Source organism: Aquarana catesbeiana, linkage group LG10 (genome assembly GCF_042186555.1).
Source record: "Aquarana catesbeiana isolate 2022-GZ linkage group LG10, ASM4218655v1, whole genome shotgun sequence".
In the NCBI taxonomy this organism is placed as follows: domain Eukaryota; kingdom Metazoa; phylum Chordata; class Amphibia; order Anura; family Ranidae; genus Aquarana; species Aquarana catesbeiana.
In genome coordinates, this window is record NC_133333.1 from 47808733 (window position 1) to 47815669 (window position 6937).

The 6937-nt window shown below is 39.0% G+C and overlaps 1 pseudogene; it reads left to right on the top strand.

Moving 5' to 3' along the window:
• The first annotated feature begins 202 nt into the window (after positions 1-202).
• LOC141110028 (trypsin I-P38-like) lies at positions 203-6239 on the top strand (annotated as a pseudogene).
• Positions 6240-6937: the final 698 nt, after the last annotated feature.

Consider the following 6937-nt stretch of genomic DNA (forward strand, 5'->3'; position numbering starts at 1 on the left):
TACTTACCTGGGATGTAGTACTGAGATATAAATCGATGGGAAAGTAGCACCTTTAAATACTAAACTTGCTTCACCAAATATTCTACAAGTTTATGTATAAAAATATACCCCAAAATAAATAAGAACCAAACAAATTGATGACAAATGTACATAGTAGTCACTGTTTCCGAGGCATTAGCAGAAAAATATATTTGCAGGTATTATGGGAAAGGTCAGGTGTCTGGAGGCGAGTCATGGGAACGGACAATCTGCTCACTCTGCAGACCTTTATAAACCTTGTCCAGAGCTGACAACGTTCCTTTCAAAATTCCAGCAACTCAAAGAAGAAGAGTTACCACCAGCTCACTATGCTTTATATCTGGATATGCATGTTCCTGGGGCTTGCAGGTAAAACCTAATCACCATCACCCCTCATATAATTTCTGTTGTAGCTTAAATTAGTAATTGTGTTGTCTTGAAGTCTAAGTATATCTAAAACGTTTTTTCAGTTTTGGATAGAATGCATAAGGAATAGAAACCTAAAAGGTTGTTATTGCTGTATGTGTCCCTGCTAGAGAAAGTGATCTTCTCGATTTCTTCTAGGCACCAATGCCACCAAGATAGATAGTGTTTGGAAACCCAACATTTTAAAATTGTCATCATAACAAAAGAGCAATGGGGACATTTTCCAAAGTGGACACCTGCTCCAGTGACCACTGTCCAAGATTTCCACTTGCTTCCTGTTGCATGCTTGAGAGAGAAAGGAAAGATAAATCTCCCCTAATGGCAGATATATTAACCATTTCCTGCACTTTAAAAAAAAGCTCTACATACAGTGCCTTGAAAAAGTATTCATACCCCTTGACATTTTCCACATTTTGTCATGTTACAACCAAAAACGTAAAGGTATTTTATTGGAATTTTATGTGATAGACTCTCTTTCCTTTCCTTTTTTTATTTTGGCCCCATAAGGTCTCTGTTGGACCTATTGTAATATTCACCTACAATATTAGGATGACAAATTCATCTTCATTTGTTTATAAAAGCTTATTAGACTTCATGTACATTTAAGGGTACTTAAAACTTATATCTTATATAAAATATATGTATTCGATTTCCATGTTACAGTATATTATTTTACTTGCAAATTTTGAAAACATTTATTTTAGTGTTTACAATACATTTGTATACACTATTAAATATTGTACCCTTGCTAAACTATTAAAAGAATTTCATTATTTATACATTCTTTATTTGAAAAAATCTGAATACAATCTTTGAAAAAGAGAATTCTCCATCCAATCTGACAGAGCTTGAGCTTTTTTGCAAAGAAGAATGGGCAAAAATGTCACTCTCTAGATATGCAAAGCCGGTAGAGACATCCCCAAAAAGACTTGCAGCTGTAATGCAGCTAAAGGTGGTTCTACAAAGTATTGACTCGGGGGGGCTGAATACAAATGCACACCACACTTTTCAGATATTTATTTGTAAAAAATTTTGAAAGCCATTTATAATTTTCCTTCCACTTCACAATTATGTGCCACTATGTGTTGGTCTATCACATAAAATTCTAATGAAAAACATTTCAATTTTTTGTTGTAACGTGACAAAAAGTGGAAAATTTTAAGGGGTATGAATATTTTTTCAAGACACTGTACAAACATACATTATGCATTTAGAGCTGCAATCATCATTCAAAAATGCCCTAAACCTGATGAAAAAAAGTGTAGTGAAAAAAGTAATAAAAGGAACCTTGAAATGCTTAGAGAGTTGACAGCACACCTGCCCAGGGCTCATGGTTTTCATGCGCTCCTACTTCACACAATTTAGTTGCTGGAAACAAGAGGATCTGCCCTGTCAATGCACCTAGTCATTCAAATTGTAGGTGACCCATAGTTATTGACTCTCCCAGTGTGACAGGTCTACAGTAGTGCTTGGTGATTTGCCCAGCACTCTCACATAGCATAAATATGCATGGGCATCCATACCCCAAGTACCTGGAAGTAATTGTTTGCTCTTACTGGCAGAACATAGGAGCAGGGGAACAAAAGGAATGTGATTCCATGCTCTTGGGAAGTAGTAGTAAACGTTTAACTTTCCGAAAAGATGCCAGCAAATTGTAGGTCTGTGTTCCACCAAGAATTTATAAATAAACTATTTCTGATTCCTTTGCAGCTGCTGCTCCTTGGTCTGATGACGATAAGATTATTAATGGCTACGAATGTGCCCGCCATTCTCAGCCTTGGCAGGTTTATTTCACCTACAATAGAGGACAATGGTGTGGTGGATCCCTGATCTCATCACGGTGGATCATTTCTGCAGCTCATTGCTATCAGCCGTAATGATTCTTCTTTGTAGATTGGTAATACTTGGCAATCCAGAAAACAGATCAAGCCAGTGGCCTAGGGCTGAAATGGTTTGGGATTCTGAATAGGATCAGGGACTTCTAGGTCAGCCATAAAAAGGGGAGGTGACTGAGTAATTACACCAATGGGAAATCCCTTCAAAACCTTGTAGGTACACCCACTGTTCAATTCATGCTTTCCCCAAAGTGTAACTATGGGCAAAATGTAAAAATTATATATTTGATGCAGTCTGTCATTAAAGCCCCTTTCACAAGGGTCGAATTCCGTTCGGATCAGCAGGGAATCAGCTCATAGATCCCCAGCTAATTGGAGCAGAGTGGGCGGACGATACATCTGTATTTGCTCAGTTTCTGCAGAACAGACATGGACAGAGCCCGCTCTGCTCTATGGGTGGTCAGGAGTAAATGGACTGTGCTGTTTGTTTACACCCTTTTACCTTTTGCTCCAAACCCCCTAAATGGAAGAGGACATTTCCTCTTCCATTTCTTTTAGCGGAATGCATCAGACCCAGAAGTAGGCTGATGTAAATGGACACAAATCATTTACACCCGCCTGTTCATAAGAATGCATGGACCTTCCAATCATGTCCACCTGAAAAACTGACGGGTAGAACTGATCGTATCACTCGTTTGGAAGGGGCCGAACAATAAAATTGCAGTGCATTATTTTTCTGAGCCCCCCTGCAACAGGGTTATATTACCTGTTGATCCTGCATGTAATTCCAGTATTTTTGCACTTCTTTAACAGATCAAGTGAGCCAGCAAAAGTGGAAGCTGGAGAGGCTTGGGCAATCCATTTAACACTGAGAGGGCTGGTTACAATGCTTTTCTCATATTGCTTACAATTTCAAATCATTAAAAAAAAAAATGAATCCGTTCAGATGTATTACTATACCCACAAACCCAACTGCCATCTTATGTATATAGTTTATTTGCCTTATATTATATTTATGATGCTTGTGAATCGTAGAAGTAGCCACAAAGTCACCCAATACCCCAAATAGGAGTATAATTATTAGAAATTAGTTACTATATAGCTGATAGAGCAAGGTTGGCTGTGAGATCATGCTCACCCTTACTGCACAATCAAAAGTGGAATTTTTAGTGGGTGGTGTTCACAGGGACTGTTTTTTTTTAAAGCCAACGCATGGTGGCTTAGTGTACTATGATTTTTTGGCTACCAGAAAGGTAGCAAAACACAATCACACATTCTACACCTTCACTTTTAACATCCATGGTTGGTTGATGTCACAGAGCCAGCACAGGCCCTGCAAGGATCCCGACAATATTGTCAAAATACACCCAGCCCGAACCAGGCGCTCCCGCCCCTTCCCCAGCCTGGTGCTCCAGTGAGCGATGGAGCAGCAGAACACAGAGCGGTGACCGACATTCACCACTGTGTGCTCAGAGCGGGCCCAAGAACTGAGCAAACAGGGGTCTTTGATCTTTCAGTTCTCAGTGTTAGAGCCGGCGGGGGATAGCTGCAGCATCAGATTGATACTGCAGCCATCTAGGTGAGTATGTATATTTATTTTCTTTCATTACCATATTTCCCAAGTAAATTGTTTAGCCATGAATGTTATTTATAGCAATCCTCTACATTTTGTGCATTAACTGTGGTCACTCATTGAGTATATTGATATCTGCAGCTCCTCTTTATTCTTATATTCATCTTATACAGGCCCCAGTACCTGATTGCTCACCTTGGGGAACATGATGTTAGTAAACAAGAGGGGACAGAACAGCGTATCCAGGTAGAAAAGGCTATAAAGTACTCCAGCTACAACGCTAAAACCTTAAATTATGATTTCATGTTGGTCAAACTAGCTGAGCCTGCCTAGTTTAATGAGTACGTTCAACCAATCCCAATAGCCACATCCTGTCCAACGGTGGGAAGTCAGTGCCTGGTGTCAGGCTGGGGGAACACAAGAATCATTGGAGGTAAGTTCATTGTCTGGTCTTCATAAATAGTTGTTTTAAAGCTGAACTTTATTCAGAAAAAGCATCAAATGCAGGTAATCCAATGACCTAATTATAAATAAATACACAAAATAACATAAAAGATTGGTACAAGGAGGACCTGTTTTAATATTAGACCTGTATAACCAGCATGGCAGCAGACTGGGAGAGAAAAGGCAGCTTGGTAAGAAGAGGCAATCATCAATGGTCACACCACAAAACAAAACTGAAAATTGCTCCAAAGCAAACCACCACAACCTATAATGAAAAGGTCTTAACCTGAATAGCAAGGTCATTTACAAAATGAATTACACAATAGCCCTGAGAAATAAGATAAATAAAGGAAACCCATGAACCTCATTCCCTGCAAGAATTAGAATAATGTGCTTCGTTCATATTGCTCTGCAAGACAACTATCAATAAAAACGAATACCTTAACCATTCCCCACCATGATTCATTGCATATGAATATATTTGTAACAGCAATTATAACTTCATGAAATTATAAGATTATTAAACATAAATCAGCCCACATTAACATAAGAACTCGAAGGGCTAAATAGATCTTTGAGTTAACACAAGAAGTGTGCAGAGGACACAGGAAATTTCTTAATTCACATCAACAAATTAATTTTTTACACTTACACAACATTGCACAGCATTTTGTTATATCCATTTTATATTTATAATATCAAAAAGGGTAAACAAGGAAAGTTATAGAGCTTACATAAACTTTAAGCCAAAACTTTTGCTGTGCCCTGCAGCACAGGACTTCAAAGCAGCTTTCTTTGCTACCATTTTTTTTTTTTAATGATTCTATTAGAACAGGAAAGGGTTATACATTCTGTCAGGTCTTTATTGCTGTCCATTTCCCATTGCAAGATTTTTTTTCACTTTCTGTGTGGTCACCACGAGGGGGAAATCTTCTTAATGCAAAACTGAACAAAATTACTTTAGCTGCAACTCCACTTTAATAAAATATTTTTCATTTTTTCAAATGTAAAAAAAAATATGGCTCTTGTCATCTCCTAAAATAATGTAAATGATAATGGAAAAATGTTGTTTACATTACTCATATCCTATAGTTAATAACAATATATTATACTTTTTTTTTAGTGAAATATGCAACATTATTACAGTGTCTTGATCTCCCTGTTTTGTCGGACTCCGCCTGTAATGCTTCTTATCCAAAACAAATCACTGAAAATATGTTTTGTGCTGGTTACCTAGAAGGTGGCAAAGACTCATGCCAGGTGGGTATTAAAGATATATAGATATGTATTGTATTTTTAGGATGGTAAGTATACCCATAGCAGAGCATATGCTGCTATAGGACCACGGGCAGAACTACTACCTGGGCTATGGGGCCCAGGGCAGAGAGGGGCCTGGTCAGGACCAGAAGTAGTAAGTTGTGCCACTTAACCACTTGAGCCTAGGAATATTTTACCCCTTCATGACCAGGGCATTTTTTGCTATTCAGCACTGCGCTGAATTACATTTTTATAATTTTTTTCAAACAAATAGAATTTCCTTTTGGTGGTATTTGATCACCACTGGGTTCTTTTATTGGGTTGACAGTAAAAAGCTGCCAGGCACAGTGTTGTCAAGGGGGGGGTATAAAATATAACTGAAAAAAGTAATTCAATAAATGTACCGGCATAAAACGTTTTTTGCTTAGGTTTTGGGGTACTTTCAGAATTTGGAGGGTGGTTTATCCCACACAAGTATTATTTATTATTTTATTCTTTACGTACTTTCCTGCACTGATGTACCTCTATTTTAACAGGGAGATTCTGGTGGACCACTGGTCTGCAATGGAGAGCTGTATGGAGTGGTGTCCTGGGGTAAAAACTGTGCAGAACGTGGATTTCCTGGTGTCTACAACAAAGTCTGTATCTATTCTGACTGGATTAAGAATGTTATGGAGAATAACTGAAGCCTATGTTACACCAAAGAAAATGTAAAATAAAGCATAGTAAATGTTCCCAGGATCTCTGAGTGTCCGTATTGCTTTTACTGCCTGTGGTTTTTAGGACTCTTGTGTGCATGGCAAAATGCAGTAAGGGCTCTTTAACACGGGCGATCCATATATCCATTTTTCATCCTTCCGTTTTCGGATGAAAAACGGACATACATGTATCCTTATGGAGCATCAGATGTCAGCGGTGACATGTCCGCTGACATCCGACCCGCTCTGATCCGGAAAGTGTACCGAAGGAAAACTCTACTTTTCCATCCATTTTCGGATCGGATCGGGTGACGACGGACTCTATGGTCTGTCATCATCCGATCCCCCATAGGGGAGAGCGATGCTCTGATAGGTCCGTCACTGTCATTTTCCTGCTCAGCGGGGATCGGCGGAGCGATCCCCGCTGAGCAAGCGGGTGTTCACGGGGCGGATCATCACTGATCCGCCCCGTGTGAAAGAGCCCTAAGTCTTTAAGCCATCAAGGTTATTTTACAAAAGGAGATATAGGTTATATTTTACAAAGACATGAAGCTGTTGTAGCGATACAGCTTAAGACTGAGAACCTGTATAGTCCCATTGCAGAAAACAGAACTTGTATTAATGTCAGAGTTCACCAATTCACAACAAGCCCGGTGGGAAGTCACACGACTGGGAACACAAACAGA